Genomic DNA, 22,475 nt, shown 5'->3' on the forward strand with positions numbered 1-22,475 from the left:
AAAGATTGCACCCTTCCCGGAGACGCTGCAATACCGGGGCGATGCGCGGAGCGGACGGAGCGAGCCCCTGTTCCGACTCCCTGTTGCAAAAATCCGTTTAATATGTTGTCCTCGCATGGAGGACATATCAGATATTAAACTGATAAGAACAGATTTTTTTTTTTTTTTTTTTTGAAAAATGTTTATTCACATCACACAAATATACAACTGGGGATACACACCCCACATACACCACAAAACACTACATACACCAAAACAAACAGCAGGGGGCAGAAAACCCCGACAAAAACAAGGCACACACAAAACAAACAGCAGGGGGCAGAAAAACCCAACAAAAACAAAGCACACACAAAACAAACAGCAGGGGGCAGAAAACCCCAACAAAAACAAAGCACACACAAAACAAACAGCAGGGGGCGGAAAACCCCAACAAAAACAAAGCACACACAAAACAAACAGCAGGGGGCGGAAAACCCCAACAAAAACAAAGCACACACAAAAACAAACAGCAGGGGGCGGAAAACCCCCACCCCACTAATACACACAAGGACAGGACAGGCCCCGCTCAAGGGAGCCAAAAACAAAAAACACACACCGACAGTACAAGCCCCTCTCAAAGGGAGCCAAAACAAAAGAACACACAACGACAGTACAAGCCCCGCTCAAGGGAGCCAAAACAAAAAACACACATAAATACACACACAAAACCCCACACAGGGGGCTGCCACACTCCCCAACACCCACGCCACAGGCCCCACACAGGGAGCCAACCCGAAAGCGCCAGGCCCTTCATATGAGGCCCAGCCCCCCTTTCCACCGGTCACGAGCGGCGCGCAGGCCCCACCGCCGCACGTCCGCCCCCATCCGGACCCTCAGGCTGTCCTCCACCCGGCGAAAACAGCCCTCCACCCCCCAGTCAACCCCCCGGAGCACCCACTCCTTCCTCCCCTGCCACAGGACCCGTTTGAAGAGGGAGATGATGAGCCACAAAATGAAGCGGTTCCTCCGCCCACCCGACCCCCCCACACCCCTCTCCACCCGTGCCCAAGTGACGTGAAAACCCCTCACCACCCTCCCCAGCAAAACCTCCGCCCTCGCCCACACTACCCCGGCGAAAGGACAGTCCCACATGACGTGTCGTATGGACTCGTCACCGCTACAGGCGGCCCGCGGGCACACCGAGGTCCGTGCCAGGCCGTGCCGGTGCATGATCTCACGCACCGGCAGGCCCTTGTGGAGGCACAGCCAGTTCAGGTCCTTGAGCCCGTTGTCGAGGCCAGGCAGTTGCACAGACAGCCAGACCGTGGCAGGGAGCCCCACCACGGCCGGCGCACAGACTCCCCGCCTCAACTCCGCATACAGGGCCCTCTGGTCCAGGCCCAGCACCGGGTCTCTGGCCTCGGGGTGAGCACGGAGCCATTTGGCCGCGTGGCCAAAGTGCCAGGGCAACTGCTCAGCCCGGGGGCCCAGGTTGGACCACTCCAACAGATGCCTCGCCGGATACGAAAAGAAAAACCGCAGGAAGTGCCCAGAAGGGTGCAAGACCGGTCTGGACAGCTCTCCCAAAAGAAAACAGACAAAGACACAGTCGAGCTTCAGCGGGAAGTGAGGCACGTCCCTCCCCCCCTGACTCACGGGGGCCAGCATACGACGCCTCGCCACGATCTCGTACCTCCCCCCCCAGAGGAAGCGGAAGACGAGCCGGGTCAGAGGACGCCGCATGCTGGCCGGCATGGGATACACATAAGCCAGGAAGAGGAGAGTCGGCAACACCTCCATCTTCAGGACCAAGACCTTCCCCACGAATGTCAAAGTCCTGGCTTTCCACAGGGACAACTTCCGCCCGACCGCTTCCAGGCGCCTGGTCCAGTTGGCCGTGGCGCACTGGGCCGCCTCAAAGTGCACCCCCAAGATCCGCAAGGGTCCAGCACTGAGAGACAACCCCCCTGGTACATCCGTCCTGTCTTTCCAGCGCCCAAAGTACTTCACGGAAGACTTAGTGAGGTTCAGCACCGCACCAGAGGCCCTCGTGAAATCCTGGAAGATCTCCAAGGCTCGGATCAGGCTAGCGTCGCTCCCCAGCAGCAGAGTGGTGTCGTCTGCGTACTGGGTCATCTTGACCCGTAGGCCCCCGCTACCTGGTACCAGTAACCCATCCACACCAGGGTCGGCCCGAATGGCCGCCGCCAGGGGCTCCATGTAAAGGATGAACAGCAGGGGTGAGAGCGGGCACCCCTGCCTGACCCCCGAGATCAAATCAAACCGCTTCCCCAAGTGCCCATTAATGGAAACAGTGCACCCCACGGCAGAGTACAAAGTACTAAGCCACCCGATGAAAACGTGCCCTAGACCTAGCCTCTCTAACACCCGAAACAAAAAGCCCCTGTGGACCCTATCGAAAGCCTTTGCCTGGTCGAGGCCGGCCACCATCAGAGGCAGCCCGCGGTCCTCGGCCCAGGCTATGGCGTCCCGGAGCAGCTGGAGATTCCAGCGCACGGACCGACCCCCGACCCCACAGGTCTGGTCCTCGTGCACGACGTATGGGAGTGCCGTGCGCAGACGGTCGGCCAAGACCTTGGCCAACAACTTGTAGTCTGCGCACAGCATGGTCAACGGCCGCCAGTTCCCCAGATCCGTGCTGTCCCCACTCTTATACAAGAGGGACAGCACCCCGACGGCCATCGACCCTCCCAGGGACGCCGTGCGGAGGACCTCGGTGAGGACCTCTAGGACCGCCGGCCCGACCACACCCCAGAACCTGAGGTAGAAGTCAGCCGGCAGCCCGTCGAGGCCCGGCACCTTCCGCCGGCCCATGCGCCGCAGGGCCCCCTCCAGCTCCTCCAAGGACAGCGGTGCCTCCATTGCTTCCGCCACATCTGGAGGCGCCCGCCGGGTCAACCCACTGAGGAAGACCTCGCCATAACCCTCATCTACCTCCCTAGCACTAAACAAAACGCGGTAATAGTCGGTGGCGGCCTCCACCATACGGGCAGGCTCCGCTGCTACGTGGCCCTGGAGGTCCCTCACCCCCGTGAACACTGACCTCCTCTTCGCCGCTTTGACCGAGGCGAAGAAAGAGGCAGAGCATTCTCTTCCAAGAAATCCTGATGCGCCCTCAAGAGGTAGGCGCGAGCACGACGCTCGTGGATGACCCTCAAACGGACCTTGAGAGCGGCACACCGCTGCAAGTCGGGGGACACTCCCAGGTTTCCCAAGGAATGCTCCAGCTCAAGTTGGTGCTGCAGCCGTGCGATCTCCGCCCTCAAAGCCTTCGCCTGCCTCCTGCAGTGCCCCGGATAAAGTCCCTCAGTCGGGCCTTAACAGTCTCCCACCACTCGACCACCCCCGCGTAGAAGGGCTTAAGGTCCACGAGGCCCTGATAGAAGTGGGCCACGGAGTCGCAGAAATCCCGCTCCTCCAAGACCCCCAGGTTGAGGCGCCAGTACCCCCGGCCAAAGACCGGCACCCGGGCCCGCACCGTCAAGAGGACCCCATCATGGTCCGAGAAGAATACAGGGAGCACCCGGCCCGACACCGGTCCCAAAGACCGAGGCAAGAAAACGTAGTCTAAACGCTTCTGGACCCCACGGGAATTACGCCACGTGGGCCCGTCCAAATGAGGGGTAGTGCGCCTCCCCCCATCCACCAAACTATGGCCGCTAAACAAAACCCTCCACGCTGCTACACTTACCTCACCCGTGCCCCCTAACTCCACATTGAAATCCCCCCCTACCACCAACACCCTGTTTGTTGCACAGTGAGGGACCACACACTCCACCAACTCCCCCCTCGCCACCCTCCCCTGTGGCCCATACACGCAAATCACCCGCATTTTCATTTCCCCCACACAAATATCAGCCCCCATGGCCCTCCCCTGTGATATCATAAAAGACCCCTCCACCCGAACCCCACCGCCCCCAAACAAAATCCCCACCCCTGATGAGTGCACCCCCCCCACACTCCATACAGACCCCCCCCTTCCCCACTCCCGCGTAAACCCCACCACATCACCCCTGTCCCTTAAGTGCACCTCCTGTACAAAACACACAGTTATATTCAAACCCCCCAAAAACGAAAAAACAGCCGCCCTCTTCACCCTGTCCCTCAATCCCCGCAAATTAAAAGTACAAACAGTGAAAGACATGTTACATACATAAAAGAAAAAACCCCACCAAGACCCCAACCTATCACCCATACAAATCCTCCCCCACCCCACTCCCACTCCCCTCCCCCTCCTCCGTCTCCATCCTTTCCCCCCAGGAGGCCGGCACCGGGTTTGGCTCCCCCACCCCCTCCCCGCCCTCTATAAAACCCCCACCTAACTCCACCGGGGTGTCGGGCATCGAACTGGGCAGAGTCCGCCCTTGCCCCCTCTCCCCGCTTCGTCTACCCTTCCTCCCCTTCCCCCTCTTACTCCCCGCCCCCCCTGCCACACCCTGCTCACCCTCAGTAAGCGCACTCGCCTTTCGGCGGGGGTTCCTCGACCCCCCCACCTCCCCCCCATCCACTCTGTCCAGGACCAGCTGCAGCTGCCCGAGCCCCGCCGGGCCCGCCCCGCCGCCTCCAGCCCTCACCACACCATCCACCTCGCCACCCGACCCTAGCCTCGGCCGCCCAGCATCTAGGGCCACCTCCGCCGTCAACTCCTCCAAGACCCGCGTCAGCTGCCGCAACCCGTCCACGGTGACCTCTTCGTCCGGAGAGGACGCCGTGACCTCTTCCTCCGCCGACTCCTCCCTCTCCTCCGCCGTCTCTGGAATGACCAGGGTGTCGGGGGCTACGTCCGGAACCTCCGGGGCCCCCTCAGGGGCCTCTTCTGGGGCGTCAGGGGCCCCGCCCGGGGCACCAGGGGCGACGCCTGGGGTGACAGGGGCACCAGCCTCCCTTGCTGCGGCTCCCGCATAACTCCTCTCCCGGGCAGGGCACGACCTCATTAGGTGCCCCGCCGCACCACAGCGGTGGCAGGTCTTTGGCACGTGGCAGTTCCGTGCCATGTGCCCCTCCTCACCACACACACCGCAGCGGGGCCCCCCACATGTCACCTCCGTGTGCCCCACCCGGCGACACCTCCTGCAGCAAGGGGGCTGGCGAGCATAGAACAAGTAGCCCCTGTCACTCCCGATGGAAAAATAGGCCGGGGGGTGCTGTAGCCCGTCCATCCCCGCCCCGTCCTCACCCAACAGCATCTGGTACTGGCGCCGCCCCGTCCTGTACCCCAACGAGTCCAGGACGTACCGGGCCCCTGACTTCACGTCCCCATAGCGGCTGAGAAACGCGGCCACCGCCTGCTCCGACACGTTCCCATTATATAAATGGACCGTCACCACCCTAAAATTCTGGCGGTCAAGGTCCACCACCTCATATGACCCAAGGGGCGCCACCGCCCTCTGGGCCCACACCAAGCCCAGGACCGACGCCGCAATAGCCGCCGTCTTCAGGGTCACATCGAACCCCCTCTCCTGTACGTTGTCCTGTAGACACAGGACCTCCGCCGGCGTCAGTTTTAAAATGGCGATCACCACCTGCCGGGTGAACACCTCCCTTGACAGCCTCGGTACATCCGGGTCCCTCCATGAAAACCGGAGGGAGTTCTTCATTCCCGTCCTAGGCCGTCCCATCGGCCTCCCGCCACCCGAGGCGCCACCACCGCCGCCAGCCGGCCCTCCGCCACCGCCAAGCGCTCCACCTCCCGGCGCTCCTCCGCCCGGCGCTCCTCCGCCCGGCACTCCGCCTCCCGGCGCTCCGCCTCCTCCCGGAACCGGGTTTGGCTCCCCCACCCCCTCCCCGCCCTCTAGAAAACCCCCACCTAACCCTAACCTGCCTTCCCATCCCCACCCTACCTTTAATATCCTTCCTAGTTCCCCACTGGATGTTGACCCGCCCTTTAACCCCACCATTCTTCCCGATCCTGATTTTAACAATACTCAGGATTCTGGTTTCACCCCCCCGGCCCCACCACCCACAACCAACACCGGCACACCGTTCACCTCAGACACCGTTACGGACCCGTTAATAATCATTCCTTTAGTCACCACATTTTCACATAAAACTAGACCCCTACAACATGCATTCAAACATAACTTCACCACGGCTCAACGCACATACCCCGCTCTAAAACCCTACAGGATCATTTCAGCATACAGAAAAAATTAAAGTTTAAAGGACATACTCATACACACCAAATTCAGCACCATGCCCTCTCCAGCAGCCAAACCTCATACACTTCACTAAAGAGGGTACAATTTCTGGGGAAATTGTAGGGTGTGCTTGCTTGCGTCGGTTGCACAGGGGTCCGTTTTTGAATGACATTTTTACAACTGATATTTCTGTATATTTTATATAAAAATGCATACTTATTATTTATAAAGATTACATAGATTTTAAAGCATTTTTTTGCTGCTCATTTACAACTGAAAATACGAGTGAAGTGTAGAATGAAATAGATGTCTTCTCATTTCCCCTGCAAGAGGCAGCCTCATCGTTGAACCAAAACGAATACATTTGGCAGACCGGTGTAAAAATTGACCTAATCTCTATAACTTAAACGTCATTCTAAGTTTTTCCCTTCTCATGATATTTTCAGGCATTTAGCCTACTCATTGCATTCATTCATTAATAAAGAACCCCCTTTGAAGATTATTCTACGACGTTACCCGGTAGTAGAAGATGGAATCGCGATTCAAACAGTACCATCTGCTAACTGAAAATATGCCCCCCAAAACGTAACATTTATTTAGTGGAAAATCGCTCATTCATAAAAAGCTCACTGGTAGCGATCATTGTCAGTAACAACGCAAAATGCGATATAGCCCTGTGTGGAGAAGCTGCCCCGGTAAATTGTACTACTACGGGACAGTACTAGACTACTGCTGTGTTCGTCTTGGTAGCGATTGCGTTGGTTGAATTGGATTTAACGTTCCGTTGTACGGTTTAAACTGAAATTAATTATTTTCATGAACAGATTGACAACGTTTAGGCTGTGGCAATGAAGTTCAGGTTAGTAGTTAGATAGACTTTTGATTTAAGTAAGGGGAGTGCCGAACATGTTCTGTCGCCGTTTGACTTCCTAAACAGCTGTGTAGTGTAGATGTTTTTGTAGTGTGTCTCGCGTAAGCTACAGCGTTGCAGTGAGCTACACTGGTTTGAAACCACAGGTAATGGTAATTTCACCAACAAATCGTTTTCTAATGTCAGAATAAATCCTACAACGAAAATGTATATGTGAGGAATGTTTATTTTAACGATTGAAAACAGATAACGCTACATCATAGACCACTGTAGTATGTGTTGCCCGGGCAACACAGGCTAATGTCATGATGCTAATACTTCAGTGAAATAGTAGACTACTGTTTACGAAAGTAGATGTACTTCCTTAATAATATCAGCTTATATTGTACATTACACATCACAATTGTGTGTCATATCACAAAGTAAAATGAGTAAATAGTTATCACCCTGGCCTCTTTTCTTTTTGCGTTTCTGCAGCTGCCTTGCAGTAAAGCTATAGTTAGCCTAGCTATCCCCCAAGTTAACAGATGCGAAACGAATGTTCTGCCAAAGGTAGTCACGCGTGTTTTCGTGACGTTAGTAACGCAGTGACGTTGGTAAGGCCAGTGACTGTGGCCAGCAAATTAGCCACCGTTAGCTTCACTTTTCGCCACAAAAACTTAACTTAAGCCTAAACCATGCAACGGAACGTAAATTCCAATAGAAGCAACTCAATCGCTACCAAGACCAAACTTTTGACACCTACGTTGTCTATGTAGGCCAAATATTGACTGAGTTTTAGGGGTGCAAAAAGAAATAAAAAAAATAATAATAATATATATGTGAGAGAACAAAGGTTGTGCCCTTGCCGAAGGCAAAGCACACCCAATTATAAATACAGAAAATTCATTACAAACCCTCACAGTCACACATCAGCTCCAGTCCCGGACAACCTCACCTTACAAACCTCCAACGTCGTTTACATTATCACCTGCACCCTCTGCCACAAAAATTATATAGGAGAAACCGTCTCTTCAATAGACACTAGACTCAAACAACATCTGTATAACATCTCACGGGCACACCTACAAACAACACTCGTCACACACTTCCAGGAGCACCCCGTCACTCACCTCATCATATCTGGTGTGGAGTCGGGGTCCGGGTGGTCCAGTGGACAGCGGAAACACGCCGAAAGAAAATGGATCACACAGTTAAACACAATTACACCCCTGGGACTGAATGAAAACACATAACACTCTTCACCTCATACAAGACCTGCTTCACTCAATGAATAAATTACACCTTCAACAACACTTACCTTGATCAGCACCATCCACTCATCCATCGCCACACAGCATCTGCAAAAGAACAAACACATTACTTCACAAACACTTTGGAACATATACATGTGCACACTCATACATATTCTTACACATACATTACCAAAAATAATATACACACACATAACTTATCTGGCTATGTATCCATACACACACACACACTTACATACTGGCACATAGACCTACACACGATAGAACAAATTCGGTCGATCACCAAAACCGTGATTTTTTAACGGTATGATGGCGGAAAAGACGAAAGAGAGAGCGGTGATAGGCTATTGTTGCCATCCGAGCAAACTATTATAATGAGTCTCTAAGAAGACAATAAGCATATTATCATGGCTAAGTCAAACACCGCCACCGCTGCCAGAGCAAAACAAGCAGCTTGGGAAACAATTGCCGATAAGCTAAATGCGAAAGTTTTGGGGAAATGTATAGGCTCATCTTAAGTGCCTCATTACCCCAATCAATCAGATCACATTTCTTTAATTGTGCCTGCTGGTATAGGCTTAATGGAAATTAATAATCGAATGAGATCTTGCTAGCGAAAATAATGATCTCAACTCTTTCAGAATAAGTAGGCTAAATAAAAACAAGGCCAAGGAGTATCTAATTGATACGAATTCATAGACAATTATGAGGATATATGTAAGCTACTGCGCTTATATCATGTACTATATATGTGTATATGCATGTAGGCATATGTGTAAATCCCTCTTTGATGTCATTGACTGGGACATGGCCAGGGAATATGATGAATTGATTCATCAGCTGGTTAAGCGCCAAGTACACTTTTCTTACAGCAACGCATGCTGCGGCTTTGCCAATGTTTTCTGCATCGCCTATACTGTATAAAAATGTAGCCTATAGCCTACCTGACGCAAAAAACCTCAAGGCTATGCAGTCTGAAGCACAGTTAAAGTTTCAAGTAGCTTTATTGTCAATTCTTCACATGTCAAGACATAAAAAGGAATCGATATGACGTTTCCCACTCTCCCACAGTGAAACATATAAAAAGCACAGGCACAACAGATAAGACAAGACATTTCGTAAAACATAGCGTTACATATTCACATACAGCAGCATAAGCTCATAATAAAGCATAAAGCTTGCTGCGGCGTGTGATATATTTGCAATGTACGGCCCGAGAAGGTCTTGCAAATAAATGAGTCCTTGTCGACTGAATTGATATCGCTCAAACAAGAACTCATCCGTGTGAAATAAAGGATCTTGGCAATCGCGAAGAACTCTATTGGTATGGAAAGCTAATCGAACTAAAATATAGCTCCTTGGTCAACTGGGTCTCTCAAAAAGGGAGCTGCCATGTTATTTTCCGGGGGTGTGGCAAGCTTATCCAGCTACACTTACGTTAGCCTGCTCTGGAGCAGGTTAGTGCTAATTTATATGTTACTATGGTGATTTATCGAAAGTTGCTTCCACGAACCAAAAAGAGGGGCGTTTTTTATCTTAGCCTGAAAATTAGCTCGCTAAACCGCTTAGCGAGCTACGACGAATACCACCCTGCAAAAGAAAAAAACACACATTATTTCACAACAATTTTTTTTGTATTTCTGTTTTCCTTTCTTTTGTTATATTTTAAAACACAGGAATAAGAGGCCCGTGCTCCTTAAGACCACCCAGTTTTTCTTTTAACCCTAACCCAAACCTAACCCTAAGCCTCGACTCAAGCCCTGTGGGCAGCAGTGTCATTCGCCCTGTGGGTGTCGACCCTGTATGAGTCACTGATTTAATTTCCCGCTCCTTCTCTTACCTAAACCCAACCCTCCTGCTCTCAACCCTAACCCCACCTGCACCCTATCCTAACCCCAACCCTAGGCCCCTGGTGGGTCTCTCTTTTTCTTGTCTTAAACCTAACCCTTCTTGCTTTCTCTTCCAACCCTAACCCTCTTTTACTCCTAGCACAGGTAAGTATTATTGTTGACATTCATGTTGTTTTATTGTTTAGTGACTTTTTATTGGTAAGTATTATTGTTGACATTCATGTTGTTTTATTGTTAAGTGACTTTTTATTGTAAAGACGCTTTGGTTCAAGGCGGCTGTTTAATTAATAAATGTATATGTATTCCGCTGGTGTTTTCTTAATTCTCCCCAGTTACACCTCAAGACTGCATTAGGGTGGACTGTTTTTCTGTGGACTACTATTTTTCCAAATTTATCTGTTGATTCACCAATTGGACTGGAAACACACACTGGGGATTTGATCAACCCTGGTGGGCCTGCCTATGGGGAGGGTGTCTAGTGTTTCGAAGGCCGAAACGCCCGATGATCCTAGGTATACTACTGATGATGTGTTTCCACAATTTAGATTCACATTTGGATTTAATTCTCACTTCTACTTGACTGACAGACGATAAGACAGCTGTACTTATGTTAGCAATGGGGAGTGTTAAAGTCTTCGGACAACAGTATGTCATCCCTGAGGGATGTTAATGCTGATAGGCTCCTACTTGCCAAAAAAGGTTAGGTCTTAAAGAAGAAGACCAGACAGTGACAGAAGACTTTGACACGGGATGTTGGATGAAGACTTGTACACAGGATATTGGAAGAAGACTTGGGCACGGGATTTTGGAGGAAGACTTGGACACAGGATGTTGGATGAAGACTTGAACACAGGATATTGGAAGAAGACTCGGACACGAGATGTTGGATGAAGACTTGGACACAAGATATTTTTATTCTGATGACCTTAGCAATGGGTAGTGTTAATGTCTTCGGACAACAGTATGTCATCCCTGGGGGTTGTTAATACTGATAGGCTCCTATTTGCCAATAGGGTCAGGTTGGAAAGAAGACAACAAGACATGGACATAGGATCATCAGGAACAATACGTCCAAGAAGAATATCCTATGTTACAATTGGTAGTAGTAAAGTCTTCGGACAACTGTATCCCTGAGGGTTACTAATACTACTCCTATTGGTCAATAGGTCTGGCAGTGGAAAGGGAGGAGCCTATAAAACAGACTCCTGCTCATTCATTCATTTCAGGGGGACAGAGTGAGTGGGGTTTCAGGTGCGCGTGCCTAAATGGGGTCTCACCTGTACTGTGGTCCCGTTGGGGTCCCACAGGGTGTTTCCCCGTTATTACTGCCACACCTAACCCCTAACCCTAACCACGTATAGGTTTCACACACACTCTCCCGTCACATCACCCTCTGGTGCTGTGTACACCTCTCTCTCTCTCTCTCTCTCTCTCTCTCTCCTTCAACTCTGCACACACACCCACACACACACTGCTGACCTCCATCTACTCCTGTCTCCTCCTCTCCTCCCCTGTCTCCCCACCTGTCCACTGATCCTAACCACAACCCCTCTACCCCATTACCTAACCTTAAGTCCCTGCCCTGACCTTGACCCTGTCTCTTCCCCTCCTTCCACACTTTCACCCATCCCCTCATCCTAACCTCAACCCTTCCAATTGATGCCTCACTGACTTAACCTCTGTAACCCCACTGCATATCCCTATCCAGCCGGACCATTCAAATATGGGTCGAAAAAGACCCATAAGACCCGCCTTAATATCTTTGCCGTCCAATCACCGATTTTATTTCTGAAAACTGCCAGATACTCATGACAAGTTAAGCTCAAAGTACATATCATTGGTTAAGGGGTTACTGGGAGGGGAAAATAAATGTATCGTCTGCAACGGCAGCCATTGTTTTTCGAGGCGGAGCCAGAGCGGAGACCATGGGAGATTGCCTACAGTGTTAGATTTACAGCTTCGAATTGAAATCTGAGACGATATTCTGAGTAAAGACAAGTTTATTAATATGTGTTGTCAATATTGTCAATTAAAAGTCTAAACTTTTTACTTACGAAGAATTTGTTTGTGGGAGTGACGCGAGTTTTTTCAGGAAAAAACTCGCGTCACTCCCACAAACAAATTCTTCGTAAGTAAAAAGTTGTCCTGCCGTGTCCGGCAGGACAGGCAGTAATGACGTTAGTAGCACTGTTTAGCCTCGATTTGAGCAGATTTCTAAAAAACTTAGAAAAACAACATTAACTAGCTAGATTATATACACTGTAAGCTAAATGTACATACCTTGTTTGGCCAATTCGGTCGATTGTGGAAGAAACTCCAACGTTTTTTAGTTATCGAGAGGAGTATCCAGCCATAGCGCTAGCTACTTTTGGGGCAGAGAAATTTAGGTTTCCCCCATGTTTCCACATGTTTCCATGTAGTCACTAGAATGGTCATAACTTGTAATCAAAATATGATATTTCTAATCTGTCTTCTGTTCCACATTGCCCACAGATTTGTGGATATTCCACCTGCTCAAAGTTTTCCTCCATCTTGTAATTAAAGTGGTTAAAAATGAAGTTGTCTGATGAGGTATGGTGGATGGAGAAGTTTTTGTAAAAAATGGCTGCCTGAAATCACCTTGATAAAATATGATTTGCCTTAAGTAATCATATATTTATTCACATCATAAAAATCCCCTAGTTCTGTTCTTCAATATGGTGTCAACAGTTAAGGTGTATGATTTAATATGAAAATTCATAAAATTTGCATATTAATATGAATATCATATTTCAACAGCATATGGAATGTTTGGAATGTTGGCTTAGGCAGCAAAAGGATATTTCTGATCACTACTTTATCCAATTCTCTATCTCTCTCCCTCCAACTCCTTCTACCTCCCCTCCCCTTGTAACTTTCCAGCGCAACCTCCGCTCCCTATCCCCCTCCCATTTCTCCTCTATTGTAACATCCTCCCTCCCCCCCATTGACGAGTTCTCGTCCCACCCCACTAACACTGCCACCGACACCTTGTTAACCACTTTAACTGCATCACTTGACTCTCTCTGTCCCCTGTCAACCAGGCCTGCACGATCTTCTCCCTCCTGCCCGTGGCTTACGGATGTTATTTGTGAAGAACGGTCCACCCTTCGGGCAGCCGAGAGGAGATGGCGCAAGTCCAAAGGTGGTCTGGACCTTGATAAGTATCACTCCCTCCTCAAATCCTTCTCTTCTCACATAACTGGTGCTAAAACCCTCTACTTTCTGAACAAAATGAACTCTGCTTCAAACCCCCACAAACTTTTCTCTACCTTCTCCACCCTTCTTAACCCACCTCCCCCACCCCCTCCCTCCACCCTGACAGCAGACGACTTCTCCTCCTTCTTTGAGAAAAAAGTCGCCGACATTAGCAGTCGGTTCCCTAAACCCACCTTTCCTACCCTCTCACCCTCCATGACTGACCCAACTAAATGTCTAAACTCTTTTTCTCCCCTGTCTGAGGCAGAGATCTCTGACCTCATTCTCTCTCATCGCCCCACCTCCTGTCCCCTTGATCCTATACCCTCCCCTCTCTTTCAAACCATCTCCCTCTCCATCATAACTTTTCTTCTCCATGTCCTAAACTCCTCTCTCACCTCTGGCACCTTCCCCTCTGCCTTCAAACAGGCTAGAGTTACCCCTCTACTCAAAAAACCCTCCCTTAACCCTGCCGTTTTCCAGAACTACAGACCGGTATCACTGTTACCCTTCCTTTCAAAAACAATTGAACGTGCTGTATCTAACCAACTGTCTAACTTTCTCTCTCAGAACAACCTGCTTGACCCCAACCAATCGGGCTTCAAGACTGGCCACTCCACAGAGACTGCCCTCCTTTCAGTCACCACTGCCCTCCAGTCTGCCAGAGCGGCTTCCAGGTCATCCGTTATCATTCTGCTGGACCTTTCTGCAGCGTTTGATACGGTTAACCACCAGATCCTGCTCGCCAGACTTTCTGAGATGGGCATCACTGGCACTGCACTCCAGTGGATCTCATCCTACCTGTCGGGAAGATCCTACCAGGTTTCCTGGGGAGGCAAACTGTCAGGCCCTCGCCAGCTCTCCACTGGTGTCCCACAGGGCTCCGTCCTTGGACCCCTCCTCTTCTCTCTGTACACCACCTCACTTGGACCAATCATCACCTCCCATGGCTTCTCCTACCACTGCTACGCTGACGACACGCAGCTGTACCTGTCGTTTCCCCCGACCGATCCGGGGATCTCAGCTAGGATTGAGGCCTGCCTCACAGACATCTCCGCCTGGATGACCGAGCACCACCTCCAGCTGAACCTCGGCAAAACAGAACTTCTCATCATCCCGGCTAAACCCTCCATCTCCCACGATCTCTCAATCACCCTGGGATCTGCGACGGTGACCCCTTCATCCTCTGCCAGGAACCTTGGGGTTACCATGGACGACGAGCTCTCCCTCACGGCCCACATTGCTGCGGTCTCCCAGTCGTGTAGATTCACCCTCTACAACATCCGGAAGATCAGGAGATACCTGTCTGAGCACTCCACCCAGCTGCTAGTCCAAGCACTCGTCCTCTCCAAGTTGGACTATTGCAACTCGCTGCTTGCTGGTCTCCCAGCATGTGCAACCCGCCCTCTTCAGAGGATTCAGAACGCGGCGGCCCGCCTGGTCTACAATCTACCCAGACGCTCCCATGTTACCCCGCTCCTCATCTCTCTCCACTGGCTACCTATCATGGCCCGTATCAGATTCAAGACCCTGGTATTGACCTTCCGAGCTGTGAACGGGACTGCACCCGTCTACATCAAGTCTCTCCTGCAGCCTTACACCCCCACCCGTCACCTAAGGTCTTCTTCAGACAACCGCCTGGTGGTCCCACCGCTCAAGACCGCCCGGTCCCAACACAAGCTCTTCTCCTGTCTGGCCCCCCAGTGGTGGAATCAACTCCCCACCTCCATCAGAGACACTGACTGTCTCTCCACCTTCAAGAAAAGGCTCAAGACGCACTTGTTCCGGGAGTACAACGGTACTTAGGAACGGTTCGCTTGACCCGATGTTAGTTTCCTCAAGGATCACAATGACTCTTGCTTAGAGACTTGTTGCTCTTGTGGTTAGTGGTAACTGATTTAAATTTTTGTTCTCGCTGTGATATATTGTTTTATTACTGTTGCTTGCTTTTTTTCCACAGGTACACTTGCACTTATAGCTGTTCATGTTGTTTAATTGTAACTTGTTTAACTACATGCTCTTATGGTTCTTCCCTTTGGCACTTACTTTGGTTGTTCACAATGTGTGCTTCATGTTTTGGCTACTCGCGATGTTTTTTGGCTATCTTGTTGTTATGATCAGTGACCTATGCACTTTGTAAAGCTCTCTCTTGGAAGTCGCTTTGGATAAAAGCGTCTGCTAAATGAATAAATGTAAATGCCTAACCCTAATTCCCTCACCCATCCTGCCCTTGACTCTGTGTCCCCCCTCCTCTTCCCCACCTCCTCACCTGTTCCCTCACTCTAACCTCAACCCATCTTACTTCTTGCCTAACCTTAGGTCACTTGCTCTCCCTGCTTGCTCCCCCCTCTTCTCTCATGCTCCCTCCCTCTCTCCCTCTCTCTCTCCTTCTCCCTCTCTCTCTCCCACATTCACCACGTATAGGGTTCACATACACACACTCCCCTGTCACATCACCCTCCAGTGCTGTGGACACCTCTCTCTCTCTCCCTGGCTCTTCCTTCTCTCTCTCTCTCTCTCTCTCTCTCTCTCTCTCTCTCTCTCTCTCTCTCTCTCTCTCTCTCTCTCTCTCTCTCTCACACATCCAGCTCCCTCTCCCTTGCTCTCTCTACCTGCCCTCTCTCCCCTGCTCTCTCTCTCTCTATTGCGCTCTCTCTCCCTTGCTCTCTCTACCTGCTCGCTCTCCCCTGCTCTCTCCTGCGCTCTCTCTCCATTCTCTTGTGCTCTCCTTCTCCTCTCTCTCTCTCCTTGCTCTCTCTTTCTCTCATCCCTCTCCTTGAACTCTGCACACACCCACGCACACCCTGCTGACCTCCCTTTAATCCAGTCTCCTCCTCTCCTCCTCTGTCTCCTCACCTGTCCCCTCATCCTAACCCCAACCCCTCCCACCCTGTGGCTCTCCCCTCTTCTCTCATGCTCTCTCTCTCTCTCTTGCGCTCTCTCTCCCTCCCTCTCTCTACCTGCTCTCTCTCTCCTCTCTTGTGCTCTCCTCTCGCTCTCTCTCTCTCACATCCCGCTCTCTCTCCCTTGCTCTCTCTACCTGCCCTCTCTCTCTCACTCTCTCTCTCTCTCACACATCCTGCTCTCTCTCCCTTGCTCTCTCTACCTGCCCTCTCTCTCTCTTGCGCTCTCCCTCCCTCTCTCTACCTGCTCTCTCTCCCCTGCTCTCTCTCTCCTGCTCTCTCTCCGCTCTCTTGTGCTCTCCTCTCGCTCTCTCTCTCTCACATCCCGCTCTCTCTCCCTTGCTCTCTCCACCTGCCCTCTCTCTCTCACTCTCTCCCCCTCTCTCTCTCTCTCTCACACATCCTGCTCTCTCTCCCTTGCTCTCTCTACCTGCCCTCTCTCTCTCTCTCTTGCGCTCTCTCTCCCTTGCTCTCTCTACCTGCCCTGTCTCCGCTCTCTCGTGCTCTCTCTCTCTCCTTTGCTCTCTCTCTCGCTCTCTCTCCCTTGCTCTCTCTACCTTCCCTCTCTCCCCTCTCCCCTGCTCTCTCTCCGCTCTCTCGTGCTCTCCTCTCTCTCGCTCTCTCTACCTGCCCTCTCTCCGCTGCTCTCTCCTGCTCTCTCCGCTCTCTCGTGCTCTCCTCCTCTCTCTCTCTCTCCTTGCTCTCTCTCTACCTGCCCTCTCTCTCTCCCTTGCGCTCTCTCTCCCTTGCTCTCTCTACCTGCCCTCTCTCTCCTACTCTTCTCTCTCTCTCTTGCTCTCCCTGCTTGCTCTTTCCCACTCCCTGCTCTCACTACCTGCTCTCTCTCTCTCTTGCTCTTTCCCCCCCCCCCCCCCCCCTTACTCTTCCCTGACCTGTGGTGTCTGTGTCTACTATCTCCTTGACCCCCTCACTAACCCTAATCCACACGGTTTCCTTTACAGGTTCACTCTTGCACCCCACTAACCCTAACCTGTACACCTTTCTCCCTCCACAGATCCGGTTGGTCACACACTGTCCATCCATATTGACTTATATATACACACACACCCTCTCCCTCTCTCTCTCTCTCTCTCTTGTCTCCTCTTTTCCCTAGATGTTTAATTGAGATTACCGATTCTGGTGGGCGCCCAAGGCACAGGGGGATGACGCTTTTTGTCGTCACCCCTGAGTTCTTGATAGTCCTTAGTCGTAGGACGGCCCTTGACCTGCATAACGTGTTTTATTTCATACTTTGCTACCTGACGAGCTCTGAGGAGAGCGAAACTGCAGTCGTGGCCGGTTAGAACCTCACGATTCCCTGCTTAATGTTGTGGTAGGTGCCAGCAGGAAGGCACCTCCCAGGGAGTGGAGTTCTGCGTTTTTGACTACACCTTTTATTTGCTCGGAAGAGCCCCTCTCTTGCTCTCTCTCTCTCCAACACACCCACACACGCGCGCTCTCCCTAGCTGTTCTCTCTCTAGCTGATCTCCCTCTATCCGCTTTCCCCTAACTGCTCTCTCTCTCTCACACACACACACACACCCCCACGCCCGTCTTCCACATACTCATGTATGTCTGCGGCGCTCTTCCCCAGAGCGCCCTCATTTATTGCATTCATGGCACTCATGTGTCCTGTCCATTAACCCCCCTTTCCTGCCCAGCAGCACGACAAGTGCAGATGTCCTCTACTCATCAAAACCAGGCCCTGGATAGGCTTTTGAATTTTTCAGGCAGGCTCCCCCTAGATTAGGTTAGCTACCGGGCCAAGGTAGGACACACACTCACACACTCAGGTGCATCCATTCACTCACGCTCATGCCCCATCTCTTGAAGAGGACCCGGATTGGCCTCCACTGGACCATCATCGCCCATCCTGGGGGCTGGACCGTCAGGGACTTGGTCCTCCGCACATAGCCTGTGATCCTCTGTCATCTCTGATGACCGAGCTGTCTCAGCTCCCTCCTTCGGTGATGTGTACTACACATCATCCGGCCCTCACACGGCAACGGGGGGACCCCTCCGGCCGTAGGCCCAGGCTACGGTCCAGCCCACCCCACCACTTCATCTAAAGCAGTCCTGACGTGGCTACGGTTGATTTTCAAGCCGTGGCTACGGTTGATTTTCAAGCCGGCCTCAGGCTTGGACCACGGTTTTACCGGCTCCGCTGCTTTACGAGTCACTCCTCCTGACCGGACTCAGGGGGAGGAGACAGGAGTGACCCCTCCCTTCTCATGCTTCCTACCGACGGAAGAGGTAGACGGCCCTGCTGCTCCACTGGTGAAGAAGATTAGATGGACTACCTCAGCGTGGCTGCGCGCTTCGGATTGGATGAGGGGAACCCCCCTGTGTCTACACTCGGATGTAGCATGTGCTACGGTGGCCGGTCACCTCTGCTACCCACGAGTGAACCTTGACACCCGAGGTCACCTACCTCTCTCGGGGGGAACCTCTCTTGTGGGGACAGAAGACCTCAGAGCACGCTCCTGCTTAGACCCTGTGGTGTGCACACGTCCGTCAGTGGATTCGGGGGTGGTCATCCATGTACCCATCGGTTACTAACGTCCTCTTTAGTGTTTAGGCCTTTACTTACCCTGGGCCGCGAGCGCAACAGGGTCTACAGGCCTGGGACCCCTTTGGGGTCCTGGAGGGGGTCTACTCCCCTACCCCCTCTGGTGGAAGATCTACATGGCTCTAGGATACGAGTGCATTTCCCCCTAAGCCTATGCGGGTCGAAGTACTGAACTGCTTGGCGTGGGGGGCATCAGAGATAACAACCTAACCCTAACGCCTAAAACTTAACCGGACGTCTTACCTACTGTGACTTAATGGGGTGGGATAGCCCCCCTGTCACTTATCCTAACCCCAACCTGGGAGTGTCTACGCCTAAAACTTAACCGTTGCTTCCCCCCAGTGGGTTTATCTCTGATTACTGGGCCACCTCACTGGGTCACCTGTCCTAACCCCAACCAGTGAGAGTTCACGCCTGAACATAACCGTCACTTCCCCCTGATGGATTTGACTCCAGTTCCTGGGCGACCTCACTGAGTCATCTATTCTAATCCCTACCAGTGAGAGTTGACACCTCAACATAACTGTCCCTTCCCCCCACTGGATTTAGCCCTGATCACTGGGCCACCTCACTGAGTCACTTTTTCTAACCCCAACCAGTGAGAGTTCACACCTAAGCGGGTCGAAGCACGAAACTGCTGGGCTCGAGGGATCATCAGACATCAAACCTGATTTATAATCTGAGGATGTGTACTTTGACCCCTTGGGGATCGGGACTCTAAGGATTAATACCATAGTTGGAATAATAACTCGGTTTCAAACAATTTATGACTTTTATATACTCTGATGGTGTTTACTTTGTCCCCCAGGTGGACAGAGACCCTCCAGATATTAACTTCTACTAACAAGGGACCTTTCTGACCCTGAGCATGCTTCCGCATTGACCCTGCTACCTGAACATGTCAAGTGGATACGGAGACGGCTATCCATGTGCTCGACCTATACTTATATATTATGCATTGTTTCTTACTGTATGTTTATATATTACTGTCCCTCTGGGTGCTCCTCACTCACCTTGTGTCGGGTGGCGAGCACTTCAGGGGTTACCCGGCCTGGGTTCCCCTCGGGGCTTAGCCCCTGTTCGGATGTGTTGGATGACTCAGCATTGGCATAGCGTGTGCCTCAGTCCTGAGCCTAAGTGGGTCGAAGTACCGAACTACTGGGCTCGGGGGATTTTCAGACGTCAAACCTAACCCTAACCCTACGAAGCCTTATGAAGGTGAAACGTTAGGAGCTCCTTCTTTTAGTCTTTTACTCTTTTATTCTTTTATGGGGGGCAAAAACTTTTAGAGTGCATTTTAATCTATGGTTTTATTCAGAGTGGACCCAGTCCATTTTTGAACTTTTTTTAGTCCTTTGTTTTAAACAAACAGTTGCACATTTTTGCACCCAGCACTTGGCACTTTATGAGCAGGGGAGAGAACCCTGGTTGGCTCAGTTCCCTCTTTGTGTGGGGTGAGTGTGTGTGTGTGAGTGTGTGGTGCACTTACCTTATTCCTGGTTTGGAACCTCTTTTTCAAAAGCACAGTGTGCTGTTCTACAGGGATTGACCAAGGAAGGGGCTATCTTCACCCTGCACAGGTGTCATTGGGGCAAAAAAAGATAACCCTTGCAGCAAGGGCTCTTTTTAGACAGGCTTTTCTAAAGGCCAAGAATCTATGTGCAATAAAAGGACTAAACAGGATACCATAGGCAATAAATGCATTTTATTGATGTCTGAACAATTTTATTGAGACATTTTAGAAATACTTTTAGCAATTTTAGCGGTTTTACTTTTTATAAGGAGCATGGAAGTGGGACCAACAGAAACAGGAAACGGGAGAAACCGACCCAAATGCCTGAATGTCCCACTGGCCAGAATTTATTTTAAACTTCTCCAAGCTCTGCATCACACAGAGATCCTGGATGATTCCATCTCCAAGGGATCCTGTCCAAAAGGGATGCAAAGGCAGGTTAATAAATTAACAACTTTTATTAAACCTGCGTCCCCCTCGTTTGAAACCACCAGTAAGGTGAAAATCAACACCAACAAATGTTTAGAGGGGAACTTGGAGATTTTAAAGTGTCATTATGATGATATGTTGGTCTTTTTACTGGGTGACTTACCTGGGATGGATGAGGAGGCTTTTCGAGTGGCGGTGGGCTGGGGAAGGTTGAGATACAAACGCAAATTCACAACAACATCAGTGAAAACATTGCGGGAATTACTCACCTCTCCAGGAGAAAATCCATCTTCTCAAGCCCTCCGGCCGATGAGTCCGGAGGACTTCCCACCATTGCCTGCATCCATGGATATGGGGGTCCTAACTCCAATACAGGAGGACTCCGATACCAGTGTGGTCACCCAGGGGGATGGATACTTACCTTTGGTAGGGATGAGGGAAACTCCAGAGGTCTCTGGAACATCTCCTGTGGGGAAAACAAAAAACATCAAACAGTCACATGGGTTAAACACAGTTGGAATTACCTTACTTACCTTTAAAGAGGCCCTGAACTTTACATCTGGGGTCTCTGAAATTGTGAGGGAGAGGGTCCAAGTCGCCCCCAGTAGTGGCAGTGAGGTGGCAATTAGCCCGACTATTGCCAGCCCACCCCCAACAGTGGAGACCAGTTTCCCTCCCAAAGTGCTGTTGACGCGGTTGAGTGACACCATGGTGGGTATAAGGGGTCCTAACCCCACCTTGACCCTGAACCCTAACCCCAACCCTCCCTTCCCCATATCTAATCCTCCCCCTTCCCCAAACCCCATGGTGGAAGGGGGACTTAACCCCTCCCTGATCCCTCATCCTAACCCCAACCCTCCCTCTCCTATACCTCACCTCACCCCAACCCTCCCCCTTTCCCTTCCCCTGGAACCCACTTACCGTCACGCCCTCAGCCAGTCACAGCCAAAGGTCCTCCATCGAGAGGAGCCCGTTATCCATCCGACCTGTTGGAGGAAAATACAAGATTGGCAGTTAGACGTAGTGAAACCCATAGTGGTGGTGGGGGACAATAATCTCTCGGCTATCCCTACTTTTAAGGATGATTTTATCCAAGTTGACAGTTTCCCTGGGGCGAACTGCCATCATTTAAGGGGGGTGCTAAAGTAATTGACACCAAACTCTAACACAGAGCATGTCATCCTGTCAGTGGGGATGGTTAACTGTCTCGACAGACAGAAACCCATGACCACCGTGAAGCAACTGCAGCAGCTTGGGAAAACCTGTCAAAAACAATTTCCCAAGGCTGTTATCTACGTGCCATTCATTAATTTCTCGGACAGGTTGGCTAAGGACCAGCAAAAATTATTTGACGCTTTTAACTTTTATATTGATAGTAAATCTCCTTTTCAAACGTTACCTGAGATGGATAAACTCCAATTCCAGGTAACGGGACGGGATCCAGTTCTCTGGACCACGGAAACCGCAGAAAGAATGCTAAAATTATGGATTAGTGATTTATTAATATAAACATCTAAAGGTTGCATACCCCCTGCTGTCTTCCGGGTGGGAGGTGAGGGATTCCTGGGGAAAGAGAAAAAAAGTTATTTAACAATACCAGGAATCAGAAAAGAGTGTATATATGCACATACCTACTTACCTGTGATACTTACCTGTGATGACCAGTGGGGGGCAGAAGGGTTCCTGTAGGACAAAAAAAGAAAAAAGATCAACACAGATCCAAAGTATAGGGTA

General features: G+C 51.0%; 1 non-coding gene across 1 annotated transcript; it reads right to left on the reverse strand.

The window, feature by feature from the left end:
* On the reverse strand, positions 1–183 carry LOC136965737 (U2 spliceosomal RNA). Its single transcript, XR_010879343.1, has one exon. It is a non-coding gene; the product is annotated as a U2 spliceosomal RNA (small nuclear RNA).
* Between the last annotated feature and the right edge of the window lie 22,292 nt (positions 184–22,475).

Source organism: Osmerus mordax, chromosome 21 (genome assembly GCF_038355195.1).
Source record: "Osmerus mordax isolate fOsmMor3 chromosome 21, fOsmMor3.pri, whole genome shotgun sequence".
NCBI classification, from domain to species: Eukaryota; Metazoa; Chordata; class Actinopteri; order Osmeriformes; family Osmeridae; genus Osmerus; species Osmerus mordax.